Source organism: Schistocerca cancellata, chromosome 10 (genome assembly GCF_023864275.1).
Source record: "Schistocerca cancellata isolate TAMUIC-IGC-003103 chromosome 10, iqSchCanc2.1, whole genome shotgun sequence".
Lineage (NCBI taxonomy): Eukaryota > Metazoa > Arthropoda > Insecta > Orthoptera > Acrididae > Schistocerca > Schistocerca cancellata.
In genome coordinates, this window is record NC_064635.1 from 158,171,448 (window position 1) to 158,185,684 (window position 14,237).

The following is a 14,237-nucleotide window of genomic DNA, read 5'->3' on the forward strand; positions in this document are numbered from 1 at the left end:
TTCTCCGAGTCAAGGGATCACCAATTTAGTACTGCAAGAAAGTGTGTGAGCTAAAAATTGTAGAGGGAGATGAAGAGATAATATCAGTAAGCAGACTGAGGGATGTAGGTTGCACTAGTTACTCGGAGATGAAGAAGCTTGCACCAGATAGAGTAGCATGGAGAGCTGCATCAAAACAATGTTTGCACTGAAGTAACGACAACAGCAACAAAATCCATTCCCACTCGTACCTCTTCCTTACAACAGCCCTATCCCCCTCTCCCCTCCCTGTCCGCTGCACTTCCCATGCCTGCCCCTTGAGGAGCCACTTCCCCTTCCTTGCTGAAGAAGTGGCCCCATTCTTTGGCACCTGCCAGTGATTGCACCCCCCACCCCCCCCTGTGTCCCCTCTCCACGGTGTCTCTTGGACTGGAAACCAACTACCGTACCTCAGCCACGAGACACACCATCTATCTGTGCATACTAAGATTTCTTGCTCTCTTTCGGTTCTGGGTCTTTCACAATCCTAGACTCCCTCTGTGCCCTACCCTCCTCCGCCTCCGAAAGAGAAGAAAAAGAGATGTAAGTCCCAGGACAAGCACCCCTCCCTCCCTCCTGGTGGCCCCAGAATAGCACTCTCCCTCTTTGAAACCTGAGTCTGATGACTTGCAACAAATTTGTTATTAAAAATCAGCTGTAATAAAAAATACACACAAGGCATGCAGTTAAAAAGTAGCAAAAAACTTTAAAAAACAGTGACAAAATTTTTAATATGCCTCTTCTTGGAGCATTGCTACAAAACGGACTGCTTTAGTATCGGTTCTGTGAACTTTGATGTGAAGAGAGCAGATTGTGTGAAGGATCAGTTTGCATGGTTAGCTGTCTTGTATTACAGTGTTGTGAGTAGTTTTCTATTTTTGTCAACACTGCTGTGTGCAGCTGTATTGGCTAAGGAGCCATCAGCAAAGGAGGTGCCCACCATTGATTCCTGTAAGTGCGATATATGTTCATAATTCACTTTTGCACATGTAAGGTACTCCATGCATGGATATTGATTGTCAGTTGATGTAAGTGTATGGTGACAAGTGTATATCCATTCAATGCATTTGAAAATAGTGCACGGAGTTTAGTGCCAGTCACAAGAACATCCACAATGAAGAACACAGTGGAAGAGCTTCAGTTTCCGAGGCAGTTATCGAAATGGTCCAATGCAAAATGCTTCAAAATAGGAGGTTCACAATCCATGAACATTTTGCTAGGATTCCTGGGAGTTCTTACGGTACAGTTGAAAGAGCTTTGATGGAAAAATTTGGGTATCACAATTGTTGCCCTTGATGGGTTCCATGTATACTGACAGCAGAACTCAAGGATATACGAGTTTGCTGTGCTGGCCCATTTGTTCAACAATGTCAAGAAGATAAGGACGGATTGTTGGAGTCCATAGTCATGGAATACGAAATGTGGGTGCTTATTTCACTACCGAAGTGAAAGAAAAATCCAAACAGTGGCGTCACTCAGGGCCAACAGTTGCAAAGAAGTTTAAACAAACTCCTTGTGCTGGCAAATTCATGACGACTGTCTTTTGGGATTGTAAGGGGATACTGGTGATGTATTTCAAGGAACCTGGGACAACAATCACTCATGTAGTTATATTGAAACTGTAGGGAAAATCAGGCAAGCTATGCAGAACCACCAGAGAGGACAACTGGCAGAGGGTGTAATGCTGCTTCACGATAATGCCCGACCTCATGTCTCCCACCAAATCCAGGAACTTTAGAGAAACTTTTGTTGGACTGTCATGCCCCACCCATCTTAGAGTGAAGACCACGTGCTTTGTGATTAACACTTACTCCCCAAGTTAAAGGAACATGAGGATGGCCACCGCTTTCGGGAATGACAGTGAAGCGAAAGAAGAGGTGAAGTGCGTCAGCAGGTTGGTGGCAGAGTTCTACGGCATGGGGAATCCGAAATTGGAGCACCATCTACAAAAATGCGTGGAAAAAGTTACAATTATGTAAAAAAATAGAGATAAAAAGTTTCTTCTTTCTAACAGTGTAAATTTCTACGAAAATAGAAAATGTTGTATGTTTGAAAAAGTGAAGGGGACCTTACATCGCGACCAACCCTCGTACTTCAAGGGAGTGGTACATTGCCCCTCTGGCTATCTAATACAATGGACTACTTTCTTTGTTATTAAAGTCGCCACTCTGCTTAACTGATTTCTCCTTTAGCTATTGCTCAGATAGATTTAACATCTCAGATGTTGATATCAGTCAGTATACAAAGATTTTTGATCACTAACTTGAGTACCATACAGTGTTTCTTGCAGTACAAAGACAGTCCTACTTTATCATTTCAAAGAGTTTCCTTTCCCTTGCTCATATTTTGATTCATTTTATAATCCAGAGCTTATTTGAACTGTACTCTGTCATTTCATTGGGAAAGCAGCTGCTAGAGCTTGATGGAAACCAGTAAATAAATACATTCACCTCGCTGGAATTTACGTCTTTCACAATATATACATCCTCCTAATCAATATTTTGTAAGGCTGCATTGAAAGTTTCTGTTGTTTGTTCATTTATTCATATGTTTTGTATGATACAATTTAGTATGGCTAGTTATGCATCATGGTCAGAGAGACCATTCACTATTGGATAACATTTATGTCACTGATTAAATGTTTACTTGCGAAAATGTTGTATATTATTATACTGCCTTTCTGTGTAATTCTGGTGGAAAGTTATCATTATAACTCACGTTCCAAGTGGTAAGCAATATTCTCAAATCATTCATTTTATCTTAATGAACCAGAAACATAATATTACCATATTATACAAAAAGTGTTATTACAACACTGTATGGGCCTGAGTTATTTTAATTTTCAGGACAGTCTAATTATGTTGTATTTATGTTTGAATAACACATGTCTGTTTTCATTTTGGAACATGTAGGGCTAATGGAATTTTAAGAGTAAGGCTTCTTTAGCTTAGATGTCTTCCTTGTGAAATCTCCCTCTGCAGTTTCTTGAGCATTCCTGTGACACTCAAATGCTGCCCAAGCAAACATGAGACAAGCACAGCAACTCTTCTCTGAATTTTTCTGTCTCTACAGTTAATTAACTTAGGAAAAGATCCCGTAACAAGAAACAATATCCAAGTGATGGTTGAATGATGGATTTATACATAACATCTTATTCTTCCCTCTCCCATTTTCACATACATTATCATTGAAATAACTATACCTGTAACATGGCCTCTGTTGTAATATTTAGAGAGAATAACCTGTAGAAGGCTATAGAACTCAGCACAATGTGGCTGGCTGACAGTTAAGAAGAATCCGGAGGCTGGCAGTTAAGAAGAATCTGGATTTTACAGGATAAATGTATCTCAACTACTCCAGTTACCTCAGGACTACATGTAAATCAACTCAAGTTCTTGCTACTTTAATTGAAGATTGTACATAAAATTGTTCAGATGTGGCAACACTTATGTCCATTTCAATTTAGCTTTTCCTGGGTGAAAAACCTGTTGTGATTTAGGCTTAGCTGCTTCGATCCATGGTTTTCAAGATGCAATGTGAGTTAAGCACAAGTAAGTTTTTGCACAACTGATGGTTTCAAAAATGGTGTTAGTTGGCACAGAGAAGGTCATTGTACCTCATAATGTTTGTATTCAGAATATATTTCAAGACTGGTATTCCCCTTTACTGTTTCATTCCTGTGGTAGGTTTGATGTGGTATATGTAGGATATAATAACTGTAGAGCTTACAAATTTATTTCAGAGTTAATTATATGTATGTGACTACTGTTGCTTGTTGGTGGGTTTGATGTGGACGGACGTGTGAAGCTGGCCATTGGACAGGTGGAGGTCAATGTCAAGGAAAGTGGCATGGGATTTAGAGTACACCAGGTGAATCTGATAGAACCAAAGGAGTTGAGGTTGGAGAGGAAATTCTGGAGTTCTTCTTCACTGTGAGTCCAGATCATGAAAATGTCATCAATAAATCTGTACCAAACTTTGGGTTGGCAGGCCTGGGTAACCAAGAAGGCTTCCTCTAAGCGACCCATGAATAGGTTGGCGTACGAGGGGGCCATCCTGGTACCCATGGCTGTTCCCTTTAATTGTTGGTATATCTGGCCTTCAAAAGTGAAGAAGTTGTGGGTCAGGATGAAGCTGGCTAAGGTAATGAGGAAAGAGGTTTTAGGTAGGGCAGCAGGTGATTGGCGTGAAAGGAAGTGCTCCATCGCAGCGAGGCCCTGGACATGCGGAATATTTGTGTATAAGGAAGTGGCATCAATGGTTGCAAGGATGGTTTCCGGGGGTACCGTCCTCCATCACAGCGGGACCCACCTCCTCTTCCTCAAAATCACCCTCTCCTAACCTTCCAGGAATTTCTGACTTCCAGCCTTGCCTCTCAATCCTTCTTAAAAAACCTTAATCCTACTCCCAACATCACCACTGCTGAAGCCCAGACTATCCGTGATCTGAAGGCTGACCAATCCATCGTCATTCTTCCGGCGGACAAGGGTTCCACGACTGTGGTACTTGATCGTCGGGAGTATGTGGCTGAGGGACTGCGTCAGCTTTCAGACAACACTACTTACAAAGTTTGCCAAGGTAATCCCATTCCTGATGTCCAGGCGGAGCTTCAAGGAATCCTCAGAACCTTAGGCCCCCTACAATACCTTTCACCTGACTCCATCAACCTCCTGACCCCACCAACACCCCGCACCCCTACCTTCTACCTTCTTCCCAAAATTCACAAACCCAATCATCCCGGCCGTCCCATTGTAGCTGGTTACCAAGCCCCCACAGAACGCATCTCTGCCTACATAGATCAACACCTTCAACCCATTACATGCAGTCTCCCATCCTTCATCAAAGACACCAACCACTTTCTCGAACGCCTGGAATCCCTACCCAGTCTGTTACCCCCGGAAACCATCCTTGTAACCAATGATGCCACTTCCTTATACACAAATATTCCACATGTCCAGGGCCTCGCTGCGATGGAGCACTTCCTTTCACGCCAATCACCTGCTGCCCTACCTAAAACCTCTTTCCTCATTACCTTAGCCAGCTTCATCCTGACCCACAACTTCTTCACTTTTGAAGGCCAGACATACCAACAATTAAAGGGAACAGCCATGGGTACCAGGATGGCCCCCTCGTACGCCAACCTATTCATGGGTCGCTTAGAGGAAGCCTTCTTGGTTACCCAGGCCTGCCAACCCAAAGTTTGGTACAGATTTATTGATGACATTTTCATGATCTGGACTCACAGTGAAGAAGAACTCCAGAATTTCCTCTCCAACCTCAACTCCTTTGGTTCTATCAGATTCACCTGGTCTTACTCTAAATCCCATGCCACTTTCCTTGACATTGACCTCCACCTGTCCAATGGCCAGCTTCACACGTCTGTCCACATCAAACCCACCAACAAGCAACAGTACCTCCATTATGACAGCTGCCACCCATTCCACATCAAACGGTCCCTTCCCTACAGCCTAGGTCTTTGTGGCAAACGAATCTGCTCCAGTCCAGAATCCTTGAACCATTACACCAACAACCTGAAAACAGCTTTTGAATCCCGTAACTACCCTCCTGTCCTGGTACAGAAGCAAATAACCAGAGCCACTTCCTCATCTCCTCAAACCCGGAACCTTCCACAGAAGAATCCCAAAAGTGCCCCACTTGTGACAGGATACTTTCCGGGACTGGATCAGATTCTGAATGTGGCTCTCCAGCAGGGATACGACTTCCTCAAATCCTGCCCTGAAAGGAGATCCATCCTTCATGAAATCCTCCCCACTCCACCAAGAGTGTCTTTCCGCCATCCACCTAACCTTCGTAACCTCTTAGTTCATCCCTATGAAATCCCCAAACCACCTTCCCTACCCTCTGGCTCCTACCCCTGTAACCGCCCCCGGTGTAAAACCTGTCCCATGCACCCTCCCACCACCACCTATTCCAGTCCTGTAATCCGGAAGGTGTACACGATCAAAGGCAGAGCCACGTGTGAAAGCACCCACGTGATTTACCAACTGACCTGCCTACACTGTGAAGCGTTCTATGTGGGAATGACCAGTAACAAACTGTCCGAATGGACACAGGCAGACAGTGTTTGTTGGTAATGAGGATCACCCTGTGGCTAAACATGCCTTGGTGCACGGCCAGCACATCTTGGCACAGTGTTACACTGTCCGGGTTATCTGGATACTTCCCACTAACACCAACCTGTCAGAACTCCGGAGATGGGAACTTGCCCTTCAGTATATCCTCTCTTCTTGCTATCCGGCAGGCCTCAATCTCCACTAATTTCTAATTTCAATTTGCCGCCGCTCATACCTCACCTGTCTTTCAACATCATCTTTGCCTCTGTACTTCCGCCCCGACTGACATCTCTGCCCAAACTCTTTGCCTTTACAAATGTCTGCGTGTGTCTGTGTATATGCGGATGGATATGTGTGTGTGTGCTAGTGTATACCTGTCCTTTTTTCCCCCTAAGGTAAGTCTTTCCGCTCCCGGGATTGGAATGACTCCTTACCCTCTCCCTTAAAACCCAAATCCTTTCGTCTTTCCCTCTCCTTCCCTCTTTCCTGACGAGGCAACCATTGGTTGCGAAAGCTAGAATTTTGTGTGTATGTTTGTGTGTCTATCGACCTGCCAGCGCTTTTGTTTGGTAAGTCTCATCATCTTTCTTTCTATATATATATATATATATATATAGATATATATATATATATATATATATATATATATATATCTATACACTCCTGGAAATTGAAATAAGAACACCGTGAATTCATTGTCCCAGGAAGGGGAAACTTTATTGACACATTCCTGGGGTCAGATACATCACATGATCACACTGACAGAACCACAGGCACATAGCCATGGAGACGATCGTAAAGATGCTGGATGTAGTCCTGTGGAACGGCTTGCCATGCCATTTCCACCTGGCGCCTCAGTTGGACCAGCGTTCGTGCTGGACGTGCAGACCGCGTGAGACGACGCTTCATCCAGTCCCAAACATGCTCAATGGGGGACAGATCCGGAGATCTTGCTGGCCAGGGTAGTTGACTTACACCTTCTAGAGCACGTTGGGTGGCACGGGATACATGCGGACGTGCATTGTCCTGTTGGAACAGCAAGTTCCCTTGCCGGTCTAGGAATGGTAGAACGATGGGTTCGATGACGGTTTGGATGTACCGTGCTCTATTCAGTGTCCCCTCGACGATCACCAGTGGTGTACGGCCAGTGTAGGAGATCGCTCCCCACACCATGATGCTGAGTGTTGGCCGTGTGTGCCTCAGTCGTATGCAGTCCTGATTGTGGCGCTCACCTGCACGGCGCCAAACACGCATACAACCATCATTGGTACCAAGGCAGAAGAGACTCTCATCGCTGAAGACGACACGTCTCCATTCGTCCCTCCATTCACGCCTCTCGCGACACCACTGGAGGCGGGCTGCACGATGTTGGGGCATGAGCGGAAGACGGCCTAACGGTGTGCGGGACCGTAGCCCAGCTTCATGGAGACGGTTGCGAATGGTCCTCGCCGATACCCCAGGAGCAACAGTGTCCCTAATTTGCTGGGAAGTGGCGGTGCGGTCCCCTACGGCACTGCGTAGGATCCTATGGTCTTGGCGTGCATCCGTGCGTCGCTGCGGTCCGGTCCCAGGTCGACGGGCACGTGCACCTTCCGCCGACCACTGGCGACAACATCGATGTACTGTGGAGACCTAACGCCCCACGGGTTGAGCAATTCGGCGGTACGTCCACCCGGCCTCCTGCATGCCCACTATACGCCCTCGCTCAAAGTCCGTCAATTGCACATACGGTTCACGTCCACGCTGTCACGGCATGCTACCAGTGTTAAAGACTGTGATGGAGCTCCGTATGCCACGGCAAACTGGCTGACACTGACGGCGGCGGTGCACAAATGCTGCGCAGCTAGCGCCATTCGACGGCCAACACCGCGGTTCCTGGTGTGTCCGCTGTGCCGTGCGTGTGATCATTGCTTGTACAGCCCTCTCGCAGTGTCCGGAGCAAGTATGGTGGGTCTGCCACACCGGTGTCAATGTGTTCTTTTTTCCATTTCCAGGAGTGTATATGTGACTAACATTATTTAAAGGTAAGACTAGTTGACAAATTTTTTGTACGTTCTGTAAGCCAATTGACATCAAATTTTTTTCATGTTGTTTTGTGGGACTTCTGTGAACCCTCTATGTAGACACACAACAAATGAGAATAACTCAACCAGGTATCTGCTGAATGTTTGTATTGTTATTTGATATGGGGAGATAGCGGGAGACTTGCCTTAAATTACCTACTGTATTTTGCAATAAAATGGATGGTAAAGTTTGTAAGCTTAGAAACACTCTGTACGGTTTAAAGCACTCTCTCAAATTATGAATGTTAAATTTGACAAAGTAATAGCTGACTTAGGATCTGTGAGCAGTGATTATGAGGATTGCTTGTATTTAAGTCTGAAAAGAGCAATAAAACATACTTGTTTACATTGATGATCTGCTGTTAGCTTAAACTTCCCAAAGTGGAATGGATGACTTACACATGTTTCTAAGTGATAACTTCAGAAATAAGGATTAAGGTCTGATTAGGAACAATATGGAAATGAAAATTTTTCACAATTTAGTGAAGGGTACTGTTACTAATTGTGAATGTTCCTGTCTTGAAAAAGTATTAAAAGTTTTTGATATATATTAATGTAATTCTGTTTCAATTCTCATGTAGTAAAGTGTGTTGAAGAGAGAATAATATGAAAATTGTGGCGTCATCGCCAGACACCACGCTTGCTAGGTGGTAGCCTTTAAATCGGCCGTGGTCCTTTAGTATACGTCGGACCCGCGTATCGCCGCTATCAGTGATTGCAGACTGAGTGCCGCCACATGGCAGGTCTAGAGAGACTTCCTAGCACCCGCCCCAGTTGTACAGCTGACTTTCCTAGCGATGGTTCACCACCTACATACGCTCTCATTTGCAGAGGTGACAGTTTAGCATAGCCTTCAGCCACGTCATTTGCTACGACCTAGCAAGGCGCCATATTCTGTTACTATGTCTTCTGAACAGATACTATTGTGACTTATGTACCGTCAAGAGCGACGTTCATCGTTAATGGATTAAAGTTAAGTATCAAACTAGTTACGTCCACTTTCTGAATTCTCATTCCTTGTCATGTTCCAGACGTCACATCAGTATAGTTCTTCCCTCCTCACGCCAGCCCGCGTGAGCTAAAACATGTGCATTTCAGCCTCTACTTGTAACACGGTGTTGGCTCTTCTGCTAACCCAAAATTGGGGACGAGTAGTAAAAATTGTGTTTTATCTATACTGACATACGTCGCTGAGACTGCCCTGTTTTAATTGTGTAATGGCTTCGCCACAATCTCCAGATGTACTGTCCGAATTTTATCGTAAGAATCAGCAGACGCAGGCATTACTGGATGCCCTTGGACAGCGGCAGTAGCCACTCCACCACTAATGCAGCCACAACACGCAGTTGCACCGACCTCCAGACCTTTTGATGCTGCACTGGAAAGCTGGACGGAGTGGTCACACCAATTTGGATTCCATCTCACTGCCTACAGAATTCAAAGTAACGAGTGGCAGCCTTTTCTTTTGTCGTCCGTCGGTGTGCAAACCTACCGTGTGATAGTCAAATTATTTCCCCGACGTGACCTAGAAACTCTGTCCTACGAAGAAATTTTGTCTGCATTAGATGCATATTTCAAACAATCAGTCAATGTAGTTGCGAAATGGTACACCTTCTTTTGTACAAAATGTACGGCAGGTCAGACTAATCGGGAGTGGGTTGCAACCTTGCAAGGCCTCGCTAGGGATTGTGCTTTTGAGTGTCAATGTGGACTCCCATATTCAGATACTATGGTACGTGATGCTGTTGCACAGAACGTTTTTGATGTTCATTTAAGGGAATAGATTTTGAAACTAGTCAATCCCTGCCTTCAACAAGTGATGGACATATTGAATAGGCAGGACACACTTGACTTTGCTTAGGAATCATTTGAAACTTCGCCAGCCATGTGTCAGGTTAACCGGCCTGCTGGGCGAGCTGCACGGAGTAGTAAACAGACCTCGCGCCCGGCCGTGCCGCTGCCGCCAGGCTCTCAACCACGTGTGCCATGCCGGCAAGCAAATGCAGTGCTCAAATCACGCCTGCGGTCGCTACTAAACATTCGTGTGAGAATTGCCTGTCATGCCAAGCTATTTGCTTTTACTATAATAAAAAAGGACATGTTCAGAGTGTTTGCCAGAAAAAGCTCAGATCGGAAACTCAAAACCATTCCAGGCCCTTTGCTTCATGCCGGGGCCGGAACTGAACCAGGGATACTCAGGCTCGCGAAACATCACACATGGAAATTCATATCATTCGTTCCACTCCGCCCAGTGCCACTCTCTCTAACAGTGGCTGTGTTCATCCCACAAATTGTGTGCGGTGACATCGCCAGAACTCCCGTCAAGTCGCAAGTGATTTTGTACCAGTGTCCGTTCAAGTTGCGCGAGGCAGTCGCTCTTTTTGTCAGCAGGAAAATAAACTTTTTGTCGACTTGGACATTAACGGCAAAGTGATACCATTCCAGCTCGATACCGGAGCTGCAGTTTCACTGATCAATCACGACTCTTACAAACAGCTGGGCACACCTCCGTTGTGTGCCGCAACTGTTACGTTAACTAGCTATTCAGGTCAAGAGATCCCTGTGTTAGGACAGTGCAGCCTTCTTGCAACATACAAAGGACAAACACAACTTTTGTCATTTTACATCCTTTGTTCTTCTTCTGCAGTCAACTTGTTTGGTTTTGATTTATTTCAGTTGTTAGACTTGTCTATAGTAAATCAGGTCCTATCAGTGAACCAGACTATGCCTTCAGACAGTGTTTCTCGTCTATGTGAAGAAGTTGCAGACATTTTTGCACCGGACCTCGGTTGCGCTAAGAACTATAAGCACATTTGAAACTGAAAGTAAACGTGCAACCAAAGTATTTCAGAGTGCGCAATGTTCCCCACACATTGTGTGATGAGGTTGCAAAAACATTACATGATTTGGAATCACAAGGTGTAATTGAACGTGTGCAGGCTTCTCTCTGGGCATCACCCATAGTAATTTTGCCAAAAATTGAGACTTTGTGTGGACTACAAGGCAACAGTGAATCCACAACTAGTGATTGTAACTTTTCCTTTACCTCACCCGGTAGATCTTTTTGACGAACTGTGCCCAGGCACATATTTTTCGTAGTTGGACCTAGCAGGTGTGTACTTGCAAATGCCAGTGGATGAAGAATCTCAGCACATTTTGGTGGTTAACATGCATCTTGGTTTGTATCAATTCAAATGACTGCCATTCGGGTGTGCATACGTATCTGCATTGTTTCAGCAATATCTACAATCTGTTTCTGCGTCGGTCCCTACTGCAGCAAACTGTCTGGACGATATTGTGATCTCTGGAAAGACGGAAGTAGATAATTTAGCCAATCTCAGAACATTATTTCAGGTCTTGCCACATAATGGTCTTCGCTTACGGAAGGACAAATGTGTGTTTTTTGCTCGTGACTTGCCTTACCTGGGCCATGTACTCAATGCCCAAGGCATACATCCCAGACCCATGCACCTCTGTGCCATACAAGACTTGCCTTTGCCACAGAATTTCAAGCAGCTATAGTGTGTGCTGGGAAAAATCAACTATTATCACAGATATGTGCTGCATGTCTCTTCCATTTCAGCTCCGCTTCATCGCTTACGCCCTAAAGGTGTTCCGTTCGTCTGGACGACGGAATGCGAATGTCCCTTTCGCCGGTTGAAATCGGAGTTGCTTTTCAATACTTGCCTTACGCCATTCAATCACTAGACGCCCCTTTTGTTGATGGTGGATTCATTGGATTTCGCGATCGGTGCTGTGCTTGCGCACAAAGATGGCTCGCACGATTGCCCTATTACCTTTGCGTCCAAATTGCTCTCGTTTGTGCAAATTAATTATTCACAGATCGAGAAAGAAGCATTGGCTCTTGTATTTTGTGTTACAAAGTTTCATGACTTCTTGTGTGGTCATCACTTTACCATAATCACAGACCACAAACCTTTGACATCGCTTTTTCATCTGAACAATACTGTACCTCCATGTACAGCGCAGAAATGCATTCTCTGGTCTATTTTCCTTTTGCAGTACCGCTACGATATCTTGTATTGGTCCACTGATAAGCACGGAAACGCCGAGGCATTATCCCGTTTGCCTGTTACTGAGGACAGGGCATTCGATTCCTCCGAACTTGCTTGCATGTTCATTGATTCGGAAACCGATAATGTGGTCGAATCATTTCTGATTGATTTTCGTCGTGTAGCTACAGCCACATCTGCCGACCCTGTCCTTGCTACCATTCTGCATTTTGTTGCTACGCAATGGCCCTTGTCAAAGTCACAGAGCGGGGACCCGTCGGTTCGCCAACTTTTTGCTCACAAGGAGAGACTTTTTGTTCAACGTGGTGTTTTGCTGTTACGTTCTGATAATGATCAGTCCAGGGTCGTGGTCCCACGTTCATTACAGTCCTCTGTCTTAAAGCTTCTCCACCGAGGACATTGGGGTATAGTGAGAACGAAACAACCTGCTCGTCAGCGCTGTACTTGGTTCGGAATGGATGCTGCGATTATGAATATGTGCTCTTCTTGCATGGTGTGTGCCGAATAACAATTAGCACCACCGCGGAAATTTTTTGCATGGCCAAAAGCCACTTTTCCTTGGCAACGCTTACACATTGTTTTTGCTCTTCCATTCTGGAATGCTCGATGGTTGGTTGTGATAGATTCATTCAGGAATTTTCCTTTTGTTGTCTGGCTGACTTCCAAGACATCATCTGCCACCATCCAGGTGTTATCTGCTATCTTTTGCATTGAAGGTCTTCCACAGACAGTTGTTTCCGACAATGGCCCACAATTCATGTCCACAGAATTTCAGTCATTCTGCTAGGCCAATGGTATTCAACATCTGACGTCCGCACTGTTTTCGCCACAGTCATATGGTGCTGCTGAACAATTCGTCAGGACTCTCAATTCACAGATGTTTAAGCTGAAAGAGTCACGTTCTCGGGAGGATGCGTTATTGCTCTTTTCGGCCTCGCATCGCTCTCAGCCTCGAGATGGTCACTCGCCGGCTGAGTTGCACCACGGTCGCCATAATTGAACCTTGATGTCTTTGCTACATCTGCAACATCCGGTTCCTGTGCACGGGCAGACACCTGCTATTGCCACAGGCGACGTTGGGCTCAAAGGGCGCATTCTCTGCTGCCTCAGATGTGCTATGTATCTGGTTTTTGGGGACTCCGGTGAGGTGCGCCGGCATCTCAATCAGCTGCGCCTCTGTCGTCGCACGGGATCTGCCGCTTGCCATCTGCTTTCAGCGACGGTGCCGTACGGTCAGCGCCGCAGGGACCCATCTACTGGCTCGCCTCAGCCCCAAGTGTTATCTACCCTACCTTGCATTTTGCCCCATGGCAAAGCGCCATCGCCACCACCTGTTCTCCCGCCAGGGATGCCCACAGTGGATGCGTCGCTGCAGCCGCCAGGCGCCCCCCTGGATCACGCGCCGCCGATTGCTCCCCGCATCCAGTTGTCCTCCAACATGGAACCCTCGCCCGCTCCGAACCATATGTCGTCTTTGCCCGTCGGATGCCCCGGCCCATTGGAGGTCGACCCTTCGGCTCCTCCTGTCTCTCTACGGGCGCATACCCCGCATGTTGTCGTGCACCCTAGAGTATGTTTTCAGACGTTCCCTAGCTCCCCGCAGTTCGAATGGCAGGGTACGGGCGGCACAGCCTCTCCTGTTGTTAGGCTTCCCCACCTCGTCGCATACGTCAACATGAGGTACTCCCCACGGCGGGTGGAGGCCTTATACCACAACCATCCGCTGATTTGCGGGGGAGGAATGTGGTGTCATCACCAGACACCACACTTGCTAGGTGGTAGCCTTTAAATCGGCTGCGGTCTGTTAGTATATGTCGGACCTGCGGGTCGCCACTATGTGATTGCAGGCCGATCGCCGCCACACGGCAGGTCTAGTCTAGAGAGACTCCCTAGCACTCGCCCCAGTTGTACAGCCGACTTTGCTAGCGATGGTTCACTGACAAATTACACTCTCATTTGCCGAGACGATAGTTAGCATAGCCTTCAGCTACGTCATTTGCTATGACCTAGCAAGGCGCCATATTCAGTTACTATAATTACTTCAAGAA